This window comes from Phasianus colchicus, chromosome 24 (genome assembly GCF_987193195.1).
Source record: "Phasianus colchicus chromosome 24, bPhaCol1.hap1.1, whole genome shotgun sequence".
Classification (NCBI taxonomy): Eukaryota; Metazoa; Chordata; class Aves; order Galliformes; family Phasianidae; genus Phasianus; species Phasianus colchicus.
Genome location: NC_143459.1, coordinates 5,989,186 through 6,017,155, shown reverse-complemented (window position 1 = coordinate 6,017,155; position 27,970 = coordinate 5,989,186). Strand labels below are relative to the sequence as shown.

Below are 27,970 nucleotides of genomic sequence, written 5' to 3'. Positions count from 1 at the left end.
CCCCGTGCTGAGCACCCTCAGGGATGTGCATGTTGGAGGCTGTGGTGCTGGGAGCAGCCCTGTGCTCCCGGGTGCTGCTGCTGGTGGTGGTGGTGCTCTGCAGAGTGGGGCACAGCGTGATGCTCTGCCTGGCATGGCGTGATCTTTGGTCAGGCCAGTGTGCTGAGCTGCTGACCTTCCTGGGCCACTCTTTTATCTCTGATTTCTGTTGTCCTTGCTACCCAAAAGGCTGTTGTCTTGTGGATTTGCTGGGTGCTGTGGTCCTGCTGGTTATTCCAACTGACCAGACTCACTGCTTTGGGGTGCCTTGTGCTGCAGTAATTCTCCATGCAGCCTCAGTCTTGTGCCACTTTGTCTGTGATTTATTGCCATTTCAAATTTCAATTTACAGCAGTGAAAGGGGAGAGGACACTCTTGTGTGAAACATAAACAGCTTTAGGACCGAAATAAGAAAATTTTCCTCGAGAAAAAGACAGCAGAACCCGTCAGGCTGGCGCTGAGGGGGGCCGGGGGAGATGTTCGTGCAGCACCAGAGGGTTCTTGATCTCACTGCTGCCTGCGAGCTCAGGTAGGAGAGCAAAGTGCTGGGAGAGCAGCAGCCTCCTGCTTTTTTGAGAATGACGCAGGGATCGATATGTTCCTGCAGAACACTTCAATCCTGTCCTTCCAGCGTTTGGCAGGGAGGGGAGCATCTGTTTTGCTGGAAGATATTTCAGCAGTCCTGACACGTGCTTTTGTGTTGCTTGGGGGCAGCAAGCCGGTCGTGGGCGCAGGTCTGTGGGCTGTGGGGCTGCCTGGGGTTGGAGCAGTCAGCTGCAGTGTGCTGCATGGCAGGGCACCCTCTGTGTGAGCACAGTTGGGGTGGCTGTTGGGGTCTGTGTAAGCTGTAGGTTTCTTCCCTTCTCTCCTTAGGCATTGAAAATGAAGCGACTGGTTGTGAAACGCGGTCAGGCTAATAGGGAGAAAAACCTGGAGGAAGAGCTGCAGAATGCACTTAATTCTTGTTGCAGCCTCTCTTCACAGCTGTCAGTGAGCTGCCCCGTCTGTTTGCAGTGCTTGGGACGGGGACCCATGGGCACTTCTCTTTGTGTGATGCTCATTCACATTGGAGGTATCTTTGCAACCAGGATTCCGAGTGAGGCCTCATCGTGCAGCCACAGAGTGGGGAAGGGAGGGGAAAAAAAAAAAGATTCCATTAAAAAAAAAAATGTTGTCAAGGAAACTGCTTTCACAGTCCCACTCCGTGCAGCCAATAAGGCACAAAGAAAAGTCTCACCACGCAGAGCTGCGTGCAGCACGGGCCAGGCTCCACAAACGTAATTGAGACAGCAGGAATTCAGTGCGAACTACAAAGCCTTGTTTTGATTACCGTGTGGACTCCATCCCAACCTACTGTAGTTGTTCTTTGTGCCTCCGTTAATGAGCCAGCCTTGCTTTCCTTTCTGTAAAGCTAGCCAGAAATTTTAAGTAGGAGAAGGGTCACGGGGAAGGTGTCAGAAATGACTGCAGGCTTGCTTTTGGTAGCAGCGTTCTTCCTGCAAGGATAATTACTTAAAGCGAGACGAATGCTCTGCATTTCAGTTAACTCCTCTCCAGCCTGCATTAAATCCATTACAGGATGCCTTACGCCTGACATTTGCGTCTTTGTCCTTAATGATGACAGTAAATCTAAACACCCCAGGAGGGCTGCGGAGCGCTGCCAAGGCTCAGCGTGCTGCTGCTGCACGGCCGTGCCATCGCCCCGCGGCTGTGAGTGCTGTGCTGGGGGCAGGATGGGGCTGGTGTCTCCCACACCTCACATCACAGAATGACGCCGATAAGCCACGGCTGCTCCCTGGTTACTGGGTGGTAGCACTGTCCCAGGCGAATCCTTCGTGCCTGCAAAGGTGATTTATCACACGGCTCTCGTGTCTGTGTTCTGCTGAGCTGAATCCACGCCTTCCGTTTATTTCGGGACCTCGGTAAGAAATCAAAGCAAGGTTGCCAAAGGGCGGCAGAATTAAACTTGTTTGCCTTTGCTTGGAAATGGCTTTAAGTGATGCTGACAGCATCGAGTCTGCTGGCGAGAGCCGGGGTGGGAGGCGGTTCTGGGCAGCTGTTCTGCAAAAGCACTCGTGTCTGTCTGCCTTCTGCCCCATGGCTGCGATAGCTGGCAGCCCCAGCGCCTCAGAGCACAGCCTGCATTCAGCTGCTCCAGCACTGAAGTCCCAACCAGCTCTGCAGTTCTGGGGTGCTTCCCTTCTGTCCCCGTTGCTGCTGAGGATCCCGGCTGAGCTCAGCTGTCTGCAGGGGGTCTGCTGCCCACCCCCAGCAATTCTGTTCCTGGGCACTGCGGTGCCAATGCGGCGAAGAGGGGCTTTGCTGTGGGCCTGGCTGCTGATGCTGCTAAACCGAGCAGGTCTCCAAGCTGGGGCTGCAGCACCGAGAGATGAAATGCCACCTTTCCTCCTGCTCTCATGTTTATGTATGTGTACTGTGTGCACTGCCATTACTCCACCTGTTTGATGGTAATGTGTGTTTGGGATGGAGCAGCTGCTGAAGTGGCACGCGGGGCGGATCGCATCAGCAGGTGACATTTTTCACTGGGTTTATCTTCGCCAACAAGCTGGGCCTGCAATAAAGTGGCTGCTCCTTCATTTACTGGAGGACAAAGCTGCCATTATTCAGGGGCAGAAGAAAGCGAAGCCCCAGGAGATGAGCGGGGTGTGTGTGTGATATCCTGCCCGCCTGCGCGCAGGCATTAATGCGAGAACTCAAGGTCAAAGGCTGCCCAGCTCGGAGAGGCAGGAGGGGCCTTCAGAAGGAAGAATGGTTTATTTCTTTGTCTCGTGGAGTCATGCATCAATTATCCATGGCGTCTGAAAGCCTGGGGAGGGAATAGATCTGCTGCTCTTTCAGGGAGTTTTGCGTGTGCTGCTCGTTTGCTGGGCAGCAGTTTCAGACTGCATGGCTCAGACGGGCCTGGAAGCAGCGCACGATGCAGCCCACGAGAGGGGAAACCTGGAGGGCAGCAGCTTTGCTTTCGGTCTCGGGTGGTCCTTCTGTCTTTCATGAGGCAAATGGTGCTGATAATGTGAATTAGGGAAATCTGCTGCGCGCCGTTCTAGAGGGACTGCTGAGAAATTGAAGAAGAAATTACCAGTCCTGTGTGACAGAGTCGTGGCAGGCTTTAAATATCAGACCAGCTCTGGTCTCTGAGATCTAAAAAGCAATTTCCTTGTGCTTTTATGTTCGAAAAAACAGAACCAAACCTGCTCGTCGTGCTGCGGTGTTGTATCATGGCAGGACAGCTTTCAGCCTGCTGCCACCCTGCTCCCAGAGGAGGGAGCTCAGTGCTGTGTGTGAATGCTGCTGCACCCCCTGTGATAAACCCTCACCCCGCCCAGCAAACCAGCACTGCAAAACCCACTCGCAGCAGGAAGGCACAGCTACAGGAGATGGAATGGAAGCAGCTTTCTGCTGAGCACAGCAAGTGCTGAGCATCATCTCAGCCTCCGTCCCGGGGGGGATCCCGTGCTGTTGTGCTGTACAGGAGTACAGCTGTGCAGTGCAGGTGGACCTGGGCTGCACTGCAGGTGTTGCAGCCTGGCTGGGGCTCTGGGGGTGCAGGGCAGTGGCCGGGGCACAGAGGGGCCCTGAGGCAGTTCCCTGTTGGGGATAACTTGGGGCTGTTTCCATCTCCAGATCAATTGCAATCGGCTCTTTGTTTTGAGGAGAAAACATGTTCTGTTGTCTGAGTCCTCAGCGGTGAGCTGATTAGAGGAAGCAGTTGTGCAGCATGAAAGGAATGCCTCTCAGCAAGGCAGCACATGGGTTTTCTTTGCTGCCTGCAGTCCGTGTGCATGCTGCTCACCTCGCTCCACCACAGCATCACAGCACACTGCTTTCCTCCCTGCCCCGTCCTGCTCAGCTCGTGGAGCCCAGCTACCTGCAGCACCCTTGTGCTCCGTCCAGTTAGCAAGTTTTGGCAAGGGGGATAAATGGAGATCAGCCTCATATTGAAAATGCAATAACACAGAAAGCAGCCGTGCTTGGAGTCGGGCACGACTTTGAGGGCTTCTGCCTGCTGGGCTTAATGCAGCAGGGAGCATCTCCTAATTGATGGCAGTGCTGCTGCGCTGGAACACCGATAGTGAGCGCCGATAGCGGGTCAATACGTGCTGCAAATGGAGCAGGATTAGACCTGCTGCTCATCAAGACCTCCCGTGACAAGTGGAAGGAATGTCTGCAGGCTTGGGAAGTGATTTCCCAGCTGGGCAGTGCCCTGCACTGAGCTCTGATGCCGTCCCATTACCGTGCTGTTGTGCCATGTCTCCACGCCTCATAAAGCTTCTGTCATCAACTCGAGTCCCCTCATGGCTGCTGTGTGGCTGAGGCAGAAAACAGATGAGAGCAGCCGTGGGAGCTGAAGGCTGAGGGAGTTCCTGCTCTGTGGAACCCAGCACTGCTCTCCAGTGAGAGGAGGGCAATAAAGCGCCGCAGCAGTCGGTCAGTGTGAGACAAAGGAGGGGTTCTGGTTGGATGCCTTGGCAGAAGTCAGGCAGGAAATGATTCTTATTCCCGTGACGAGGATGTTCCAAGGATAACACCGATGCTGAGGGCAGCGACCTGTGGATCTTTGCTGTAACACCTCCAGTGTGCACAGCCCCCCACCAGCTCTGGGGCTGCCCCCTGTTGGGCTGGCTTTGCTGGGAGAAGCCGGCTGGGAGCGGGAGGCACAGGGCTGCCCTGGTTCTGCACTCCTTCTTCCTCCTTTGGCTCTTCAGATCCCATTAAAACCCCACAGTGCTTCTCACGTCCCATGGTTGTGCTTCACAGAATGTGCTGAGGGGGTGAGCATCTTCAAGGGTGCTGGGAATGCAGAGTTTTGGGGCAAGGGTGATGGGGCCGCGTGGGAAGGGTCCCTGGCACTGCAACGGTGAGCTCTGCCCAGATGGAAATCTCCCATTTGAGGAGCCATTCCTACCTGTTCTCCCAGATTCCTGGGGCAGACTCCCCAACCTCCCTGCCCCTGCTGTGGGATGGGAGCAGCTCCCCGGGGAGCGCCTGCGGGATCCATCCCTGCGCTGCAGGAAAGTCGGGCCTTTTATTTTTATTTTTTTACGAGGAGAATGCTGATTGCCTTTTAATTAACAGCAGGCAGTGTGTTTGTTCAGCATTTGGGAAGCGTCCAGACGAGCTGCTTTGCCCCAGGGCTCGGGTGCTGTGTGTGGGGATCCGGGGCTGCTCTGCCTGTGTGCGCATCGCGCTGCCTTCCATAGCAGGCTCAGAAGGTTGGCCTCGATAATCTATAAATAAAGAGGGAGCTTCAGCGGGGTCAGAAACAAATCCGTGACACTTTGCATCAGCAGGGAGAAAACAAAATTCCGTCCAAGGTTTTATTCAATAGAGAAACTGATAATAAACCTTCCAGCCTCCAAACCGGCCGTTGCCGTGGCAACCAACGTGCTGGGATGCAGGATGGATGCGGAGCGGTGCCGCTCAGTGGCTTCGCAGGGGTGACAAAGGGATGCAGTGCTGGGCCACGTGGGTGGTTTGCTCTTGGACAGCCCAGCTTCAGCTCAGCCCGGGGAAGGGGAGACGTGGGCAGTGCTGGGGGGGGTCTGAGCTGGATGTGGCAGGTGGGCTGTCACTGTGCACGGCCCATCCTGGCAGAAAAGGGAGGAAGAGGGTCCTTTGGTTCAGCAAGCAGCCCGCGTTGGTTTTATTGCTTTCTGTTTTTGTTTTCTCCACCATTGACAGGAGGGTGCTTGTTTATAAATCTCCTGGTTTCTCCTCCGGAGCCGCTCGCAGGGAGCAGCAGTGCTGTCTTTATGTGTCACCTGTTCAGTGCTTCACACCCTGCGTGGATACAGGACAGAAAATTAAAGCTCCGTGTGGAGCGGGTTGGATGCCTGCCTTGCAGGGACGTTGCAGCTCTCCCATCTCCTGGGGTGCGCTGATGGATGCGGCGGACTTTCCTGGTCATTATTTCATAGCCTGCGGGGCTCCCTGTGACAGCCATCACCGCTGTCCTCGTTGGGCAGCGCTGGGAGAGGAGATCTCTGGGCTCCCAGCGCGTGGCAGGGAAAGCGCTCTGCTGAGCGGCTGCTTTGTCTCCTGCAGAGGCAGGCGCTGTCATCCAGCCAGAGTCAGGAGGGAGAGCAGATGGTGACCTGCTTTTGCCAGTGAAAGAATGAGGCTGGGAAGACACCGTGGAAGAGAGGACGCGGGGAAGAAGCCTGGCAGCGCCGTGGCTGAACGAGGCTTTGTTTCAGCTGGGTGCAGCGTGGGGCTCTGCCCACCCCAGGGGGGGGGATGTCGAGGTGTCCCACCACGAGGGGGGGGTGGAGCACGGGTCTCCACGGTCCTTTATTTTAACCCACGGCGGGGTGTTCTCTGTGTATGCAGTGGGATGGGGAGAATGTGTCCATTGTGCATCTCCAGTGTCCACACCATGAAGTCCAGGAGAAGCAAGCTGCCCAGGTGCACCGCACTGCTGACACCTCAGCCCGATCCCTGATGGGGATTTGCCCGAAGCAGGGATGAAGATGTTTTCCCCTTGTTTTCCTGTGCGCTGTTAACTATTGTAAGATGATTCACTGTTATGCATACAAACATATGCTTCTTCTTGGAGTGTTGCTAATTTCTTGGCTTCGGCAGCTTCTTCTGGGAGTTTGGCCACGGTTGGTTCACGTCGAGTGAACAAGGGTTGTTAATGCCTACTGCTTTGTGCGGGGTTGTGCTGCGGGGGAATTGTGGCTGGGGCTCAGTCCCTGCTCGGGGTTCATCTGATGAAGGCTGCAGCTCAGTGTGGGCGATTGCTGCTCCTGCAGAAGGTGGCAGAGCAGGTCGGCCCATGGAACTCTGAAATCACCTGAGATGTGGAGCTGCCTGAGTTGCCATGGTGAGGGATTTGCTGACTTTTGAAGCCGTTTGGGGGCTCCGTCCCTTGCAGTGACACGGAGGAACGGAGGGGAGCAGGGAGGCATGGCTGTCCCTTCCCAAAGGGGATTCTGAAATGATGGAGGAGGGAATTGAGGGCTGATGGATGAGTGTGTCACCCCATGGTGGCTCATCCAGACCTGTCCCAGGTCCTGTGTGCAGCAGGAGGTTCCCAGGTGCTGCCTGGAGGAGGGCAGGGGCTGCTTCCCTGCACTGCTGTGTTGCAGCAGAGCCCTGGGGAAGGCTGGGTAGGGTCCTTGCAGCATGAGGGTGCTCTGCACACATCGAGGTTTGGGAGTATTGACAGGAGGGAGAGGTTCTTCGCAGGCTGGAGAAGCTGTTTAAAGAGGGCCGAGGTGAACTGATGTGTGGCTGCGCAGGGAGATGGAATTCACGAGAGGCTGAGGAGTGTTACAGTAATTAGGATGGGATACAGGCAGGAGAGTGAGTCACCCAGAGATTAGCTAAATCTCCACAGGATTATTATTATTATAAGGGAAAATCCTGCAGATGCTGGATTTCAGCAGCTTGAGAAGTCACCTTCAAAGGGGAACTTTCCAGGGCACTGACCCTGGAAAAATGGCTCCTGGTTTAATGGGGATTTGGGCTCAATGCTGGGCTGGCCCAGGGTGCCAAGCAGCTGGGAGTCACCCAGAAGCTTTGGGTGCAGGGCTGGGAGGTGACCCTGTCCCTTCAGATTCCCATCCCATGTTTTTCTCTCCTTAACATCTGCTGTGACACAAGGGGCCAACCGATGGCGAAGCTGTGGGTGATGCCCTTCTCTCTGGGGCGCTCCTCATCCCTGGTCCTTCTGGCCAGGCTGTTAACTTCCAGGACACGAAATGGCTGTTAATTGGGCAGCAGGATGGGGCGGTAGCTCCAAGGCACAAGAACTGCCTCTGTGTTCTTTCTTTACGTTGGCAGGCTGTCGGGATCCTCTGTGCCTTTTGATGAACGAGCGCAGGAGGAAGGAGGCGACTGGATTACGGCGATCCCCGCAGCCTCTGCAGAGGGGCTGCACTGTGATGGATTTCGCTGTGCAGGAGATGTTGGAGGAGTGCTGCAGTTCAGCCCTCTGCTCTTAACCCCTCTCCTTGCCCCTGTAAGGCTGTGGATTAGCCAGGTTTAGCCTGGTGGGGCAGGGAATGCCCCGTGCTGTTCTCCTGCTCGTTCCCAGCCCTGTGCTGGATGGGCTGAAGGCTCCGCTGAGCAGAGCCGTCACTTTGGGTTGAGGCTGAGGTCTGCAACCCCGGCCCAGGGCTGCCTTCCTGGCAGCCATCCTTTGGTGCTGCGATGCTGCAGCAAATCATGGAGCATCCTCAGGCAGCTGTCGACCTCTGCCCGCCGCTCCTGTCCCTCCCAATTAGTAGGGCCTCGTTAGCACTGCTGTGAGTGCATCAAAGCTGCCGTGCTCCAGGTCCATCACAGCACAGACTGCTGCGCTGAGCCCAGGGCTTCTCAGTGCAACTCTGCAGCAGCACAGGGGTTGGGGAGGGGACTTCTGTGCTGGTTGGGATCTCAGACAGCCCCATATCACCCTGCCCCAGCAGCAGGGAGGTGATCGGTGCCTCCCTCCTGCTCTGCCCCAATTCCCCGTGCACTGGATGAGCAGCAGTGCCATTCTGTAGCACGGGCCCTGGGCTCGCTCTGAGCGGATTAGAACTTAATCCTAAAAAGATAAAGCAGTGCTGAGGGACGCTGGGGGAGTTCTCCAGCCTGGGGAAGGGAAGAGCTCACCCACAACAGCACCTGGGGCTTGGGCAGCAGGTGATGGTCCCAGCCTGCTTACAGCCAGAGCGGTCACTGCGTGGTTCTGTGTGCACCACGCTGCCTCTGTGCCGTTAATGAGAGGCAGTGTGAGCCATGGCTGCACCTCTCCAGCAGTAATGATTTTCCTCTGCTGCCCACACCGATGTGGAAGGAAGGTTTGGGGAGGTAAAGATTTTAATTGGATGCTCGCGCTCTGAAATGCCTTCAGCGCAAGATCAGAGCAGCGCTGGCCCCACGCTCCTGCTCAGAACATTCTGTGTTATGGGGAGGGGAGCTGAGGTCTGTGGTTCTGTGTTTTGTTGGGGTGGAGGCGGAGGTGCCTTCAAAGGGAGCCCCGTGCCCAGTGCAGTGCAGGGCAGAGCCGGAGTGAGGTTGTGTGCTGAGCTGGGGAGGGCAGAGCAGCTCATGGGTGGAAATGATGTGCAGCATGCTGATGGCTTTTGTGAGAGCTGCGTGCAATTAGCAGGCGAAGTCTCACGTCTGATGATGCTCTCCTTAAACGTGAAGGCAGTGAGACCTTGTTTGGGCTGTGATTGCCTTTCAGTAGCACAGAAAGCGAGCTGCCCTGCAATGCACACAGCAAAGCTGCTGCTCGCTCCAAGGGAGGCTGGTGTGCCTGGAACAAACCCAGGGCTTCAGTGCCATCCCTCACAGAGGGGACCTGGCTGCATCCTGCCCCAGGATGGAGCTCCGATGGGGAGCCCTGAGCGGGGCTCTCAGTGGGCAGGTTATGGGTATTCCACTTCCCACTGTTTGAGAAATGCGAAGCGCGTGCCCCAGCCTGCAGGAAGGCCACTTAATAAATGTCAGAACTAAATAATAGAGATTAATAGCAATAACAACCTTGGTGCTGCGTTGCACGCATCGGCCTTGGGTAAATCTGAAGGGCACCACATAAATAGCAGTGATAATCTCGTGTGGTCTTGCTCCTCTGGTTTTAAAAGCAGGAGTTCAGGAGGTGCTCTGGGCAGGTGTGAAGGGTGGGCACTGAGATGTTGGAGCTGTGAGCACCCCTGGGGCTGCTCCCAATGCCTGGGGAATGGAAGGGCACAGTGCTGAGCCGTTGGGATGGGCTGTGCTGTGCTCAGCTCCTGCCCTGCAGCTGCTGCCCAGCTTTACTTTTAGCTGTGGTCAGCTCGGAGCTGCAGCTGAGCTGCAGAAATGCATGCACACAGCACAAGCTGCATCCATGTGTTTCGGGTGGGGTTGCCCCATTGGTGCCAGCCTGTTGCTCGGGAAGGAGGAGGGTTCCCTTTGTGGAGAGATGGGCTCAGAACCCTCGTTTTGCTGCTGGTGCAGGCGGGGTGGGAGCAGGGCAGCACTGCAGCTGTGGGATGCCTGCAGGATCCTGTGCCCCGGGCAAGGGGACAGCGTGGGGGACCCCAAGGGAGAAGTGCCCTCCTGTGCTGGGTGCCCCGTGTCAGCAGCCCTGGGAATGGCAGCAGTTTGCTGCCCTCTAGTGAATCCCAACCGCCTGCCTCCTTCTGGGGGCCCTATGGCACCGCTGTGTCCTTTTGGGGTCCCTCAGGCCTGGGCACGTCCCTTGGGACCCCCCCCCCTTGCAGCCATACAGCGGGTTTTGCTGCTGTCCTCTGCAGGCTTTCCACAAATCGACCCAAAGCAGCCGGCACTGCCTGCAGCTCGGTGGGACCCTGCCCTGCACTGGGTGCCCTCGCCCTGCCCTGCGCCGTGGGATTCAGCCCTCGTTGCCCCCCGCCCTGGGGATGCACTCCTGGTGCCACACAATGATGAGACGTTTGCTCTGACCTCTGCCCAGGCAGCTGTTGCTGTGTGTAAATAATACAAATCAATTAGCAGGAAAATCAAAGCTAGGCACACTTATAATTAGATAATCCACCAGCCCCTGATATAATTAATTACATTAATAGGGCTGCCCGCAGCGTGGAAGCGGGCGTCCTGCCCTGCTGTGGGGGATCTGTGTGCATCCCTGGGAGGCTCAGCCCCATCCTGACCGCACCAGGGACGTCCCAGTGCCCATCTGGTGCTGTCCTGGCTGCCCGGGGTGAATTGGATCCAATGGTCCTGTATGGCTGTGCTGGGGACGGAGCTGAGGATGGCACCGGGATGGGAGTAGAGCCTGGGGCTGCTGCACACCGTGGGTTTGCTGCACTCCGTGGGTCTGCACGGCCCCTGGGGTCCCAGCCCTGCTGCCCGGCCACGGCTGTTCTGATCCCAGGTAATTGGATTTACAGGCAGCGCTGTATCCAATTACAGAATCCTAATTAACGGACCAAAGTTACAAGTGCGATGTGCCTTGCTTTCAGCAATTATGATTAATTTTGCCAGAATACACACGCAGACGTTGATTACAGGATCTGCGGGCAGGCGGGAGCTGAATGCTGATAATTGAGCCATCAGCGAGGAGGAGCTCTGTGGCACATGGGGCGATGCCGTGGCCCCAGGAAGAGAGGAACCACGAAGCGGAGGCAGGTTCCCATGGGGACCGCTGGCTCCTGCGGCGGTGGCTCCTTCCTTTTCGTTCGGGGCCGCGCGGGGATGTGGAGCTGCCCCAACTGGGGAGGGGGCCGTGGGGCTGCCATCTGCTGGTGGCCATCAGGCCTGAAGCGCGGCAGGGCTGGGGCTGCTCCTCGCCTTGCCAGGTGTGCACACGGATGTTGCATTCACTGCACGGCACGGCGGAGCCGGGGAACACCGTGTGTGCCACCAGGAAACCGCGTGCTGCACTGAGCCAGGTGTGCGCCCTGCAGCGCAGATGGGATCTGCTGGGTTTCCCTCCTTTGGAATCAAAGGAATCCCTCCCACCGTCCCCGAGCTCAGCAGGGCCGGGCTCTGTGCCGCCCTGCAGGATGCGGCTCGCTGTGCCATCGCGTGCTGCTGCTCTCCCGGTCAGGACGTGAGTCCAGCACGGGGCTGATGCTCATCCAAATGGGGAATCTTCCTCGGTGATTTTTAAACAAAACGTCGTAAATCGTCTGCGAAAGAAAAAGGGCTTTCATCTCCAAAGGGCCCATCTCGGCGCTGATGAGTGATAAAGGCTGCAGCCCCGCATCTTCATTTGCTCCACGTTTCCTCCGCCCGAGCCCCAGCTGAGCGCCTTCACTTCGCTCTCACGTGCTCTCATTTCTCTAAAACTGCCGATCGGTGGGGAAACCGCGGTGTGGGGAATGGCTGCTGGCTGCGCGTCCGGCCCCGCTGCTGCTCGCAGGTGGGAGCTGGGTTTGGAGACGCGCTGTGCGGCAGGGAGCCGGCCCTGCGGGACGCGGCTGTGCCGTGGGCGCACAGCTCAGCACCTCCTGCGCAGCCTCAGCCCCGCTCGGCCAGGAGGGGTTTCCAGCAGAGCTCCGGGCGATGCCCAACCCCTGCCTCCTTCCTCCCTCCTCTTCCTCACCCCTGAGCCCTGCGCTTCTGTTCCTGCGCTTTGATCTCCTCCGGAAAGCCCCTTCCTCGCACGGAGCCGAGCGGAGCCTTATTAAAATAGATGAAGAGCCGCCTTTGATCCGCCGCGCCGCTCCGAAGACCTTTCCCCACTGCGAGGCTTCAAGCGAAGCCTTCCTCCTTTCATCCCCACAACACGTGGAGCTGCTGCCCGGCCCGGTGTGCGCGGCGGGACCCGGTGCTGTGCCGGGGGAATGGCAACGGGGGGACGTGTGGGGATGGGGGCTCACGGGGGTGTTGCCGAAACGCTGGGGGTGGCAGAAAGGCAACGGGAAGGTGAAGGTAGAAACAATGCCGGGGAAAAAAAAGAGAGAGGAATCGAGGGTAGCTGCCCCCCTGGGCAAAGAGAGCTTGTTAGACCTTTAGAACGACGTGTCTGAATTTGATAAAATGTGAATAATTAATCCTCCCCCGTGTGGATTGGGCTCTGCGTGCACGTGAAGCTCGGTGCTTTCTGCGGGTGCGGAGCAACGGGGGAGATGTGCTGAGGGGACGGGCGTGGAGGGGTGGGGAGATGCGGATGGAAGCGCAGGGGTGGGGATAACCCAGAGCTCACAGCCATGGGGATGCGAGGCTGCACCCATCCCACCTCCATCCCCACCGGGGCTCCCCGGACAAATATTTGTCCAAATGGTTCAAACGAAGCAAATTCTCCTAATCACAGCAGGTCAGCTGGCAGGCAGGCGGCCGTCACCCCGCGGCTGTGGCACGCGAACGCTTGGCTGCTGCTGTCCCAGCAGGGACTGGGGACCCCCGAGCCCCCTCCCCGCCCGTCCCAGCCGTGGTTACGGGCCCTTAACAGGACGTGATTCACACACGGTGCTTAATTAGCAATTCAGTTAACGGTTTGTAATTCAGGCACGACCCTGATTGCATCCGAATGCTACTTTATTTCTTCTCTGCCGCTTGCATTCTGAGCACTAATTATGCCTCTTTGGATGCTAATTGCTTCCCAGCCCTCTGCCGCTGTCTTTCCCGAGCAACATTTATTTTTCATGCGTCCATGTGTTTAAACTAATAAAAGCCGGAGGGGAGGAGGAGGGAGCAGCAGCGGTGCGAAGCTTCGTGGAGATCAAACATCCCGGGAAGGTGAGCGGGGACGCATTGCCACCGCCACCGCATTGGCTCCTGCAGCCCCGCTCCCCGCCCGTGTCCTCCTGGGGACAGGGATGCTCTGCACATCGGGATGCTTTGCTCTAAGAGATGCTTTCCCTCTCCAGCGCTACTCGCTGCAGCGTTCTGGGCCCAGCAGCCTGGATGGAGACCCCGTGTGAAATGGTTGGGCTGGGCTGGGGTGGTCGTGGGCGCAGGGCTCCATTCCCCCCCTCCACGGAGTCCTGCAGCCGGAGGTGCCCACCGTGGGGTGTCGGAATAGCTGAAGCTTTGGTGCTGTCCCTCTGTGTGGGGACACGGACGGGGACAGGCAGATGGCTGGATTGTTGTGTGGCAGCAGACCGGGGGTGAGATGACAGCGCCGAGCCAAGGCAGCAGCTGGGACTGCTAATAGTCGGCTGCTGTGCTCGGATGGGGACAGGGAGAGAGCAGACGGGACAGCGTGGGGACATCACTGCCTGTGGCCCCACAGGGCTGCACTCCTGGGACACACAGGGCTGCGGTGGGATGCTGATGAGGCACCTGGGTGGGTGCTGAGCACCCTGAACTCATCTCACCTGTGCTGGGCGGCTGCAGAGCCAGCTGAGGGCAGAGTAAAGATGCGTGGGGAGGGGAGCTGAGCCCCACACTCAGCTACCAACGTGGGGAGGTAGGAAGCCGAGCCGAGCCCCCCGGGCCGTAGAGAAGCAGAACCAGCACTGGGAGGGGTGAGTTCAGAGCGCTTCGTGCCTCAGTTTCCCCCCGGAGCTGCAGCCCTCGGGGTGGCACTGGGGCAGGGGATGCCGTGGGGCTGTAGGGGTGCAGGGCACATCCTGGGGTACAGCTGAGTGCCTGCCGGACCTCCTCGATGGCTTTGGTGGCCTCAGAGCTCGGGGAGCAGTCGGGGCCGCGATGATGGGAGCCCGAACCCCACGTGGCACGCGCCTGAGCCCGGCCCCCCTCCTTCCAGTGCTGGCTGTGCTGGTAATTAAGCTGCAATTACTCCGCAATCGGCGCCACCGACACCGCGAGGAGGAGCGGAGGCGCTGACCCGTCGTGGCCCCGCGCGGAGGGCTGCGCTCGGGGCTCACAGCGCGGTGCTGCGGTGCGCTGAGCGGAGCTGAGGGCAGAGCCGGGCGGCAGGGAGCCCGGAGGCGGCTTTTATTGCCCTCGGTAATGACTGTATCGCTAACAGGTCTTTAATTATCGCAGCCGCTCTCGTTAATGGCACTGTGAGCCATGGTTACGGCGCTGAGCGCGGAGCAGGCGGCGTGCCGGGGCCCCGCTGCTGGCTCTGCCCCTCTCCGTGCCTCAGTTTCCCCACATTTGGGGTCCAGCCGCCGCTCGAGGGGTCGCAGCCGTGTGCCTGCCGTGCTGCAGCCCCCCGGAGGGGCCATCGGGGCGGGAGGAGCCGCTCGCCGCGGGCTGAAGCCATCGGCCCACGGTGTGCAGTGCGTGGTTTGGGGCGGGGGAGGCCTCAGAGCGCTGCAGTGCCCGGGATGTCCCTGCTGGGATGAGGTGGGAGGTGGGAGGTGACGTGGGGGCAGCGGCACCCGGGCTGCAGTGGAGCTGGGGAAAAGGCCGGGGCTCAGCGCAGGGTTTGGGCCGCACCAGAACGCAGTGCTGGGGACTGGGCTGTGCTGGACGGGGGGCAGCCCGGCTGTGGGTGCACAGGGGGGGAAGCTGCAGGTCCGTGCGCGGGGCTGGGGGCGGCCGTGGAAGGGAGATGGCACCCCTGGCTTCCAGTGCCGCAGTGCCCCGCTGCTCTGGGTGCTCCCATAGGGGTGGAACCGCGCTCAGCCGGGCGCCGACCCGCTGCTCGCGCTCAGGGATGCGCTGGTGCAGCCCTCTTGGTTTATTTAATGTGTTTGGCAATCGCCGAGGGAGCAGAAGAATGCCAAGCGGTGTTTGCACGGCGCTCCTGCTGGATGCCCTGCCGCCCCTGCAGCCGCTCGCCAATTAAATATCCATCAATAAGGAGGAAAACAAACGCGCGGATCCCGAACGCTCCACATTAAAAGTTAATACCACCGCCAGCACCTGCAGCAAGAGAGGGAAATGAGGAGCAGCGCATGGAGGAAGGCAGCAAACGGAGGGGGGAGCAATTAACAACCGGAAAGCGATGAATGGAGGCAATGAGGAGCGGGGGGGCACCGTCCCAGCCCTCCCCTCCGTGCCGTTTTGGGGCCCTGCGGTCTGCGCCGAGTCCCCATTTCCCGGGATTTTCTTCAGATTCTGATGAACGATTATTTGTGATCCGGCCGCACGGTGGTTAAGAAGGGAAAGCGGAGCTCTCTGATATGCAGAGAATCGGAACCGCACGGAAAGGAAAAGGCTTTGAGTGTTACAATGGAGTATTATTAGAGCCGCGCGGGGCGGGAGGGGACGGCGCAATGAAAGCGGAGCGGAGCTGAGAGCCGAGCGGCCCTGCAGCCCCCACTGCTCCGCACGGAGGTATTTTTGGAAGGCGAAGAAGATTTCCATTTGTTGGGGCGTTCTTTATCCGGCGGATTAACTCAATCCCCTGAATTTGGGTGAGAATGAAAGGCTCTGCGGGGGCTGAGACCACCCCGCTCCGCAGCCTTCGCCCCGCGCCCAGCAGCGCCCAGCACGGGGGGAGTGCCGTTAATTGCCCTTAACGAGACGAGCGGTGTCGGCAGCCGCCGCGTTCTGCACCGCCGTCCTGTTTTGCTATGGAGCTCCGGAGCGCCGCCGTCTCATTCGCAATGAATTGATTTCTGCAGCGCGCCGGGGAGGTGGGGTGCGATGAGACCAACCCTCCGCCCGCAGCTCCCACCCCTCCATGCGCTCATTTCTCCCCGTTTTCCAGGATTTGGGCACCCCGGACGTTGCCGTCCCCATCCCCGTTGGTGCGGTGTTCCCCGGTCTGGGGCCGCCGAGCGGGGATTCTGCTGGAGGGAGAGACGAATTGGAATTATTCTTAATAAAATGGGGATCATTTTTAATCACGTTTAAGTTATTTTTCTCCAGCCGCTTTGCGCGGTGCAGATTTCCCTGAAAAATGGGGAACTTTCATCTCTCGCCGCTCGGAAATCAATTCCTCACTGACAGCCGCGGTGCTTAATGGAGATAATCGCTGTTAGTTCTGCCCGGACAGCACGGCCCATCCTGCAGGGCCGGGCTCTGCTCCTCCTGGACTCGACCCGTGGGGCTCCAGGCTGGGTGCTGCAGTGATGGCACAGCAGCACCCGTGGGCTCTGCGTGGGTTTCTTTGCATTTTGGTGGTGGTGGAGCAGTGAGGCCTGAGTCCTGTCGGTGTGAGGCTGTAGTGCAGCCTCCTTGCATCCCCCTGGCACAGCCAATGGGGTTTGTGAGTGGCTCGGGGCATTTCTGGTTGGGATGGGAAGGGCTGCAGGGATGCTGTTGCTGTGTGCTTCGATCCCATCGCTGCACGGTTGGGATCTGCCCTCCAAAAACCTTGGGGAGGTAAATTAAGGCTGCAATGAAGCAATGAGCTCAGTGCCCCATCTCGTGGCACTGGGGTGGGCACGTGGGGGTCCTGCAGCATCAGGTGGTGCTGAGCACCACGTCTCACCTGCGGGGTCTTTGTGTCCCTGTCCCTTCTGCTGGGGGGTGGCTGTGATGCCCCACAAGTGCTCACATTGTTTGCAGCGTTGTTCATCACCTCCAGCTGAACCCTTGGCACCTCTGCCCCCCCCCCCCCCGGGCTCTGGATGGGGGTGGGTGCTGCAGGTGGGGGCTCAGCATTGCTCCATCCAGCTGCTGCCGGGGCTGCAAAAGGTTCTTTTAATCAGAGGTAATTTGATACCTCGTTAATATCAGGGCTGATTATAAGGAGTGGAAGTTCAGCCGCCCCCCCTGATGTGCAGCTCACAGCCCCGTGGGGCAGCGGGTGTGGGGAGTGCATCTGTGGGGCGAGGGAGCATCGCAGCCCCATCCGTGGGTGTGATGGATGGCAGTGGGATTTTGGGGGCCTCGCCTCCAGTGTGTGTATGGGGATTATTTTCCTTCTGCACTAACACTGCTCCATGTGTGTGATTTGCTTTTGGAGCCTCTCTGTATCCATGATGTCTATGTCATGCAATGCAGCCAACGCCTCCAAACCCCCACCCTGTGTGCTCAGTGAGAGCTGATGGGGACCAGAGGGTCACAGCGGGGCTGGGAGGGACCCAGAGATGTCCCAGCTCACCTGGGTCTCCCTGCTCCCCCTGGGGTTGTGGAGAGAACCCCATTCCTTCCTCCTCTCCTCTTCCTTTCCCCTCCTGTGTGGGTTCAGACATAAATTAGAGCCTCTGTGAAGAAAACAACATCTGCTTCCCCTCCTCAGCCGTGCAGCTCCTAAAGGAGGAGGAGAAGCTCCCGTCCGCCCACCCTCCAGTGCCCCCACCCAGCACAGCACCTCCCAGCCCCCAGAGCTGCCCGTGAGATGGGGCTGGAGCTGCAGGTGGGCATAGGGGGCGATTCCTGTTATCCACGGAGGGGTGCGGAGGCTGCAAAGAGTGGCACTGAGCAACACTGCAGGGCTGCTCAGCCCGCTTTGCCCATTCACCGGGCCGAGCTTTGCCCATTCCCCACTCAGGTTCTCCCATTCGTTGCCGAGCTTTGCCCATTCAGCAGATCCAGGAGGGATTCCCAGCGATGCGCTGAGTCCCGGTGCCCATCGGTGCCACCAGTGCTGCCCTGGGAGCAGCTCATCCCCAGGGGCCGCAGCTCTGCGGGCACAGAGGAGCTGTGTGTCCCAGGGAAGCTGCCAATCCCCCGGCGGGCGCTGCTGATGAGTGCGCAATAAATTACAGCTAATTGGATCCAAGCATCTCGGCGGCTTTGTTCCCTCGCTGCCATTCGCTGAGTGGGAGCGCGAGCGCAGCTGCAGCCCCGGCTGATGGCTGTGGGGTGAGCGGTGGGATGGGGTGACAGCGGGGACAAGGGGACACGAGGGATGGGGGGGACACCGGGGGTAGGTAGATCTGTGGCCATGTGACCCCGTGTCCGCTGAGCGCAGCACCAAAAGATCTCATTAGTCCCCTGAGCTTTAACAAGGTCTGCATTTAATTAAATTCTTCTTATCCCCCCGCCCCATTCCCTGTGCCCTTTTGTAAGCAGGAGGCTGTGGTTCAGTGCTGTTTGTACCTGCCAGCCCCGAATTTTAGAGTAAAGTCTGAAAAGCGCAAAGTTCCCCTTGAATATTAACCGTAATGAGATAAATGTAATCGAGCAATTTTACGACGCCGTCCTCATTTCCCTTTTTAATTAGGTCCTTCTTCCATCGCAACGCCAAACCGTGTGACTGTGAGCTTCCAGGGCTGGAGTGCTGGGTGTCTGTGCTGCGGGGGGAGCGGTGCTGCAGGGCAGCCTCTGCCCTGAGCCATCCCCAAATGGAGAGTTAATTGCACTGAGCACCATAAATAGAGTAATAAAACGGGGAGGGGGGTGAAAGGGAGGTCTGTGTGGCAGGGAGTGCTGGGCTGGTGGCGGTGGGATGGGCAGGGTGTGTTGTGATGGGGCTGAGCCCCCTCCTGCAGCCACAGCATCCCGCATGGCAGCGGTGGGGCAGTGCTCCGAACCCAAGCGCTCGCCTGATCCTCCAGCTCAGGGTGAATGAGATCGGATGTGAAGGGCGAGAGGCACAGCTGTGACCCAGGGGGGCTGGGGACGATGGGTACATGGGGTCTGGGGTGCAGCGATCTCACCGAGCGCCCATTGGGCTGCACTGGGGGCTGCGGGGCCGGGGGAGCACTCAGCCCTGCGCTGCCCACCCGTGATGCTCCGCGGTTGCATCGCTCCCACTGGGCCGAGCGGGCGGAGGGCAGGGATTGTGCAGGGGAAGCACTTAGTGCATTAGCAGCCCTTCCCGGTGCGCAGCCTGCCTGGCAATTAATCATTCATACGGCTCAGAGCCCTGGCACCGCTTGCAGTAATTACACCTCTTGTGCTCCTCTTCCTCGCCGCAGCGCCGCAGCCCCGGCCCAGCAGAGAGCAAAGTTTGGACAAGTTGATCAATGAGGGCGGCGGTGCTGGCGGGGCAGCGGCTGCTCGGGGAAGGAAGGAATTAGAGCAGAAAAAGGGGCCTGGAGGATGCAGCCCTCCCTAATGGAGCGGGTTGCACTGTGCTGGTGGGAGAAGGGGATAAAAGCTGGAGCGCGGCGCAGCATCGCATCAGCACGGCGGTGCTGCGCCCGTGTGTGGAGATGGTGCCCCGTCCTTCCCAAGGCCCCAGCACAGCAATAGCAAGGGAAGAAGCACCACAAGCACCATCGGGGGTCCCGTTTTCTCCCCCAGCCCCCCGGTGTGGGCAGCACGGCTCGGTGCACTGCCTGGGACTGGGTGGACGTGGATGGCATCCAGTTGTCAGCCCCAGACCCAAACATCGTTAGGCGACAGCCGTGCAGTGGAAAAACCTCGGTCCTTAAAAATGCAAATGATGCGTGGTGCCGAACGTCCTCGTTTGTCTGTAATTGCAAAATTCTTCGCCTCAATCAGCCAAAGATAAACTGTGTTATTTAGCGGCAATTTGGAAGCAGACGCATTGAAAACAATGGGACGGATTCGGCTCTCAGCACTGCGGGGTTTGCAGCCCAGTGTGAGCACTGGGCAGTCCTGGGATGCCTTTCCCCACCGTTTTCCTGGGCATTTAATGAGCTGCTGCTCATCAGCCCTAATGAGGGGAGGGGGCTGCGATGGGAACCCTGTGCCGTGCCGTGGGGCTGCGCATTGCAGAGCATGGAGGTAATTCTGTTACAACAATTGCATTTCCCTCTGCGTGCAGACCTACAGGAATGCAAACAGGATCCCCTTCGGACGCATCCTTCCCCGCCATCCATCACCGCATCCAGACTTTATTATGCTCTGCTCTATATGTTATAAATTACATTTTAATGATAAATTACGCACTCCTAATGCAAACTGCAGTCTCCCGTCGTCGTTAAAAACAATAATAGATTTGTAGAAAGCAAAAAGAGGGAAATGCATATTTATGAGGTTGGGCAGTTTGGGGAAAAAAGGCAATTGTGATCTGAAATATTGGGATTTATGAGTTGCTTCCCAGTGTGAAAGGGCTGCGTGTCTCCTCGCCTCCAAACATCGGTTCCAGTGAGGGCTGGGTGCTCCTGCACTGGGTGATGCCGGGAGCCTTTGGGACGGGGCTGCCCCTGCACCCACAGCACTCTGATGTGCAGAGATGGGAGAAGCACAGAGCAAATGGGGTGAGCAATTGGGTGGGGAGCAGGGAGCCCCTGGGAGGTTAATTTAACCCCGCAGTGCTGCTGTAATTAGGCTTCTCACAGCAGTGTCAGGCGGCCCTAACGATGGCAGCTAATTACGGGCAGGGTGAGTGCTGGTGGGCACCTGCAGTCTGTGGGCTCACAGGGACAGCTGCAATGGGGCCACTGCATCTGCTCCACACACAGCAGTGCTGGTGGAGGAGGGGTGGGAGAAAGTGCATTTTTGGCACAGTTCGGTGTGCAGCCATCCTGCTGCAGCCTCCGTGCTGCTCCCTTCCCTGCAGCGAGCACTGACTGCTCCCTGCAGTGTGCATCCCCCATCCTGCATCCCCCATCCTGCATCCCCCATCCTGCAACCCACATTCTGCATCCTGCATGTCCTCATCCCCAATCCTGCATCCCACAACCCTCATCCCTCATCCTGCATCCTCTGTCCCTCATCCTCCACCCCGCACCCCACATCCCACATGTGCAGGATGTGCTGTCCATATCAGTGTGTGTCAGGACAGGGCTGTGCACACAGCAGTGCTGGGATGGGGCTGCCCCACAGAAACCAGCACCACGTGAGCCTGGGGCTCTCGGGACAGCGTGGAGCAGGGTGGGGTTCATGGGGCCCCGCATGCCATCAGCTGCCAGCTCAGTGCTTTTGTCTGCGAACCCATTACCAGAGCAGCTTTTGACTGCGGCACAGATCGCATCTCTGGCCTTCAGCAAATGGCTTTTTCAAGGTGAACAGCAGCTTTCTGCCGGAGCTGGGGCATAGGGGAGCTTTTAAAAGAGCATCCTTTATTCGGCAGCAGCGTCCGGAGGCCCTAAATGGGATCAGGGCTCCATGCCATGACCCCCCCCACACAGAAACTCCCAGGGAGGGGGAGCTGAGGGCAGGAGCACGTGGAGTGGAGAGAGGCGAGGGGGGGCAGACACGGGGCCGGGTGTGCCTTAGTGTGCTGTGCCATGCTGTGCTGTGCCATGCTGGGCCATACTGTGCCATGCTGGGTCACACCATGCTGTCCTGGGCCACTCTGTGCTGTGCCACGCTGTTCTCTGTTCCACACCACCCTGTGCTGTGCCGTACCATCCTACATTGCCTTGCCCCTTGTTGCACTGGCACAGGGGGGGGCCGTGCAGGAGCACAGTGGGCTCACATGTGAGCGCCTGAATAATTGATGCTGGAGTGCTGTTCAGCTCATGCACGAGCGCCCAATGCATTTCTGCATGGGCACCCGGGGCGAGCGCATGATTGCACACTGGGTTTGTGTAGCGGAGCCCCTCAGCCCCCCCCCCAGCAGCCATGGGGTTGTCCCAGCAGTGCAGGATGGCACAGCTGCTGCTTTGTGAGCTTCAGGAGCGCAGCACACAGCCGGGCCCACTGCCCACAGATGTGGCGGCTGAGGGCGGTCGTCCCGAGCAGGGCTGGAGAAGGGAGTGAGCACAGAGCTGCTCTGATGGGGGTTCAGGCTTTGTGCAGATGAGAGAGCTGCTTCCAGGCAGTGAAAACTCCTGGGTGAGGGAATGGGCTCCGTGTCAGCGTGTGGCTGCGTGGGGGCATCACCTGGGGGTAGGATGGGCAGTTCAGGGCCCCTACATCCCCAGCACCTCCTGCCCCACGCTTGGGGTGCGGGGACACGGGGATGGGATTGAACGGGATTGAATGGAATGGGGTGGGATGGGATGGGGCAGGTAAGGGCTGAGCCGCGGGGCGAGGCGAGCAGGACCTGGCGATGCTCCCCCAGCTCTCCCCGCCGGGCGAAGCGGCAGCACCTGGCCGGCTATATTTAGGAGGAATGTAGGGCAGCCCGGAGCATCCGAGGCGATCGCCTTCCCCCTCTCATCCTGCACGGAGCAGAGCACGTGGGGCCGGGCGAGCGCTGCCCTCGGGCTCTGGCTGCTGGGGGTGCTGTGGGGGTAGCCGCGCGCTCAGCTCCGTTCAGCCGCATTTGAGCAAGGGAAATTTCCTCCAAAGGCATTTTCTGGGGCCGGGGCTGCTGTGCTGGGGGGCACGTGGCGCTCGTGGCCGATGAGCCCCAGTTCTGGTGATGCTGTGGCCGTGCTGGGGGGGCGGGGTGCTCCCCAACCCGACGCGCAGTGAGAGCTCTTTGTCTGGCTGCCGTGCCGCCGGCTGTCAGCGCGGTCACACTGATCTCCTCTCAATAGAAGCCTTTGTTCCGCCGCACAGGAGATGTTTAATTCTTCTTATCGCCATTAGCATAAAAGTACAAAGAAAGGTGAAGAGAGAAAAATCGGCCCCGTCCCAATTCCCCCGCAGCGCAGCGAGCAGTGTGGGGCCGAGCTGCTGGATGCGGTTCGGTGCTGGCAGGATTTCGAGTGCTGGGAGGGAGGAAACCCACGGCAGGGAGTGGGGTGCACTGAGGAATAGAACCCCAGCACCACGAGATCTTGGGGGCCTCCCGGCTGCCCCTCCAGCCCCGGGAAGTCGCTCATCCCCATTGCCATGCTGCTCCCCAGCAGCACCGCGTTCAGCCCATGTGGGATCAGCCCAAGCTGCCTTTGCAGCCCCCAAATCTCCCCATGTCCCAAACTCCCATTGCTTTGCACGTGCACTGGTGGGGCAGAACCCCCCACATCCATCTCCCCATAGCAGTGCAGCTCCGTGCTGCCCATCCGTCACAGCTCCCTGCAGCACCAACTTGGCAGCGGCCGCCCGCCTCGTTGTGCTCCCCTGCTCCCAGCATGGCTTTCTTCCTCCTGCTTTTAGTCCTCGCTGGCACAGCCCCGCCTGGCAGCTTTGCTGCTCCCTCCTCCTGCTGCCACCCCGGCTGCTTTGCTGCAGGGTCACCTCCATCTGCTGTCCCCACAGTGCTGCTGGGGTCCCCTGCTTCATCACCATCATCTCGGGGGATTTGCTACCCCTCTGTGAGCCGTGCGCTGGGACCTTTCTCCTTTTAGGGCCGCAGGAGCTCAGCAGCCCCGTGGCAGCTGGGGACAGCGCTTCTGGAGCAGGGCCACGCAGCTGTGTCAGAGCACCAGGAGCTGCTGCTGCCCCGCTCATTGCAGGCTGTGCTGCAGGGCTGCGGTTGCTCCCAGTGTTTGCTGAATCTCCCAGGAAAGAGCAGCGGTGCGGGTGCAGGCAGAACTCCAGCAGCAGTGCTGCATAGGGCTGCAGTGTGCTCAGAGCGTGTGGTTGAAGCAGGCAGGGTGGGGGTGGTGGCAGCGGGGTGATGTTAGACAGGATGTCATCAGGGCCACGCGCTCAGCCGGGTGATGGCATGGATGGGGCTGGGGGGTGCTGGAGGCAGCTTCCCACCCCCGGCTCCACCACCTTGGCCTGGGAATGCAGATGCTGCCGATTGGGGCATTACATTTAAAGAGCTGATTAAGTGCAATGAAAACCGTGTCAGCCGGTTGTCAGCGAGGAGAATGCAGCAAGGCTGAGGATTAGAGGCTGAGTGACACGCAGGGATTGCGGGCAGACAGGCGATCAATCACTGCGTGGCTGGAGGGGGGGCTGGGGGTTGCGAGGCACTGAGAGCTATGGGTGTCAGTGCAGCTGGTGGTGGCTGTGCCTGTGGCCTCAGCTCTGCTTTGCCCGGGGTGCTGGGGGTCGGCAGTGGGAAGCACCTGGGGTGGGCGATCCTTTCCTCTGGTACAAATAAATGTGAAATGAACGTCTGCTCTTTGGGGAACGTCCCGCCTTCCCTCCCTTCCCCTTGGTTAATTAATTTAATGATTTTATGATTGCAAAGAGATCAGTTAGGAGATACATCATCTATATATAGAGGCATAGAGGGGACTATAGATAGTGCATAAAGGAAGAGAGCAGCCCCCGCACCCCCAGCGCTGGGAACGTGGGGGGCATTGCACGGCCTGGGCGCTGCGCTCAGCTCCGGGGCACTGTGCCATCCTGCAGCACGTGGCCGCGGGTGTCACATGGGGGGGGGGCACAGCACACCACGCCGAGGTCCCCGCTCAGCCCGCGTGTCGCCATCGCGCTCCGGAGGCAGCGAGCTGCAGATTGACTTTGACAAACACAGCCCAGGAGCTGCGTCTCAGTGGATGCAAATTATTCAGCAGCTCCAGGGAAACGCTGTTGACGCTGCACCGGGGGGAGCTGTGCTGCAGCACCCGGCCACGTCCCGTCCCACCCCCTACGGGGACAGAATCCCTGCTGCCACCACCGCCCCTGCAGGCAGCTGGGGGAGGGCTGCAGCTGGGCAGCTCCAGATGTGCATCGGGCACGTGGCTGTGTGTGCACCCAGAGCTGTGTGTGTGCACCCAGTGCTGTGTGTGTGTGCACCCAGAGCTGTGTGTGTGTGCACCCAGAGCTGTGTGTGCACCCAGTGCTGTGTGTGTGTGCACCCAGTGCTGTGTGTGTGTGCACCCAGAGCTGTGTGTGTGCACCCAGAGGTGTGTGTGTGCACCCAGAGCTGTGTGTGTGCACCCAGTGCTGTGTGTGTGTGCACCCAGAGCTGTGTGTGTGCACCCAGTGCTGTGTGTGTTCACCCAGAGCTGTGTGTGTGCACCCAGTGCTGTGTGTGTTCACCCAGAGCTGTGTGTGTGCACCCAGAGCTGTGTGTGTGCACCCAGTGCTGTATGTGTGCACCCAGAGCTGTGTGTGTGCACCCAGTGCTGTGTGTGTTCACCCAGAGCTGTGTGTGTGTGCACCCAGAGCTGTGTGTGTGCACCCAGTGCTGTGTGTGTGCACCCAGAGCTGTGTGTGTGTGTACCCAGAGCTGTGTGTGTGTGTACCCAGTGCTGTGTGTGTGCACGCAGTGCTGTGTGTGTGTGCACCCCCTGTGCACAGTGCAGTCGGTGTCCCACCCGTCACACAATGGCATCTCACCCCCACGGCTTTGCTGGAGCAGGAGATGAAGCTGTAAGTGAGGCTCTGGGCTCTGCCAGGAGCTGATAATGAAGGAGATGAAGATCTGGAGATGTCTCCCGGGCTGTTTTACAGATCTGATTTGCCAGGCGCTGGGCAGGTAGATCGTGCAGAAAAGCCTTTGGCAGCTGAGATTCAATTTGCACTCAGAGATGAGCAGCAGTGGCCGCGGGCAGGGCTGTGCTCCATGCAGGGTGGTGATGTCTGTGGGTCTGACAGGTGCCACTGCCCACGGGGTCTTCGAGCCCCACCCCCTGCCCATCGTGGTCCAGCCCCTGGGAGGTGAGTTCTACCCCATTCCCAGGCTCCACAACACCCAAATCTCCTCCAACAGGTGAATGCTTAAGGGGAGATGGGACACAAGTGGCAAGGGGAGAGGACGCCTGGAGCCAACCCCTTCTGGAGGTGGCATTTAAACAGATGGAGGAGCGGAGCTGGCGGTGCCGCCGCGGCTGTCTGAGGAGGATGTGATAGAAATGCGAATATGGAGAGGATGCTGCAGCTCCCACAGCCACACAGCGCTGGTGCCCCCCGAGATCTGGGTGACAGCAGCCCCCAGCAGCCCCCGACAGTCCTCAGTGCCCAGTGCTGGGGAGGCTGAGCGGCTGCATTGGCTCCTCTGCCTGGAATGTGCGCACACAGCGCTGAGCCCTCGGAGCACAGAGCTGTATTTTTATTCCTGGAGTTTTGGCATTAATATTTATCTATCAGCAGCTTGTAATTAGGCCTTTCAATGATGCTCCTGTAGCTGGTTGAAGGAGATAAATGCAGATGATCTGTGAGTGGGGCGGCGGGTTTGCCTGGTATGTGCTTCACGTCCAAATCGGTAGCGCGGCTGCATTAACATCTTCCACGATGTTTTTCATGGTGCTGCCCCTCCAGGGATTCCGTTCTGTGTATTCCCACATTTCTGGGGCATGGTGTCCTTCTGTGGTTGGAATGAGATGGCTGGGGAGATCCTGAGACACGGGGAGCAGGGAGCGTGGGGCTGCCATAGCACAAACTATGGATGTGGTCCCCAACAAGCTGTGCTTTATCCTCACTGAGCTGTGCCTTATCCTCAGCAAACTGCCTTCTCCCTGTGCCTCGCTCCCAGTGGGCTGTGCCTTGTTCCCACCAGCAATGGCAGCTGGAAAAGGACATTTCCATCCCCATCATCTCCATTCCCATCCCTATTCACCTCTCCATCTCCATCTCCATCTCCATCTCCATCTCCATCTCCATCTCCATCTCCATCTCATCTCCATCTCCATCTCCATCTCCATCCCCATCCATCCCATCCCCATTTATCCATCTCTCCATCCCTGAGGTACCACAGTCCTGGTGGTCACCATTCCTGATGCACATCACAGCGGTGCACAGCAGCTGTAAGGAACTCCCCCCCTCCTCCTGCAGCGATGCCAGAGCTCTGTGTGGCTCTGCAGTGACTTCCCAGCCTTGTGCAGCTGCTGCTGTGCCAGGGGCCGTTTGGGTTCCTCTCGGCCCCGCGGTCTCTCTCCTCTCTGCTTCCCATCTGCCGTATTATTTCAGCATTTAATTATTTACCGTGGGCTGTGTGGGCGGCTGTGCAGAGGCAGTTATTGCTTAATTGAGCTACTTGACTCCAGCACTGCCAAAATAACAACGCACACACAAAACTGCACCCCTGGCCTGGGGGGCATCACCCACCCCATGCTCAGCTCCCTCCTGCAGGGCACCCCAGGTTGGGAATGGGGAGGTGTGCAGCATTTCCCTGCTCCTCAGTGGGAACTCATCCCCAGGCTCTGCCCGTCCCTTCTGCCACCCATTCTCCATGACATCCCATCTGCTGTCAGTGTTTGGCATCCCCAGCACCGCTGTGTGGGACCCCTGCCCCTCTGTTGGCGGGGAGGAGGCTCCATCCATCCCAATTTGCTGAGCTCCACGGATGAGTGCTCGGGGTAATTGATATGATGATGGGATCCAGCAGGACGCAGATTGTCGCAGAGCAAACATCTGCCTGCTCCTCTTCAGGGAGCCCCACAGCACGGCTGCTGGGATGTGGCAGGAGAAAGCAGGGGAGGCCCTGAAGTTGTGCTGGGTGCACGTTGCTGTGTGCATGGCCGTGTGGGTTTGCACGTGCATTTGCACACTTGCATGCAGATGGGTGTGCATGCAGCTGGGGCAATGCTTGCACCTCCATGGTGCACTGTGGTGCGTGGTGCACAGTGCATGGCTGGGTGGTGGGGCTCATTGGAGACCGAGTGGAAAGGTGGGTTAGAGTGGCAGAATGAGTTTTCATGTGGGCTGGGATGGGGCTGTGGGATGGGCTGGGGGCTGCATGCAGGCAGATGGGTGTGAACAGGGCTGGGGATACAGGATTAGGGCTGTTGAACCTCATTTCTTGCACGCACTCCCCAAGCTGTCGCTTTGGAAGAAGCGATTTAGCCGCCTCTACAGGCTGCTGTGCTGTGTGTCAGGAGGGAATGGCTTCTGGTGGGGAAAGGATGGTGGCCACAAACGTGCTCCATGGTGCTCCTCTCCATGGCGAAGTGATGAGTGGGGACCTTTGTCTGCTCAGCGCATCCCTGCAGCCTTGCCGCAGGCTGGAGGGGGCAGAGGGAGCGGGGAGCTGTGCTGCAGCTGGGGACAGCTGGGGGCCATCACCAAGGTCACCGAGGTCACCACGTGGCTGCAGAGCCCCCGTGAGAAGGACGTGGCTGAGCGTGTGTGTTTGCCACCAGTCGGCAAGTGGTTGTGCGCAGGG

The 27,970-nt window shown here is 59.0% G+C and overlaps 1 protein-coding gene across 1 annotated transcript in view; it reads left to right on the top strand.

The window, feature by feature from the left end:
- The window catches only part of ADGRB2 (adhesion G protein-coupled receptor B2), a 69,177-nt gene that overhangs the window by 791 nt on the left and 40,416 nt on the right, over window positions 1-27,970 (top strand). The window lies entirely within an intron of this gene.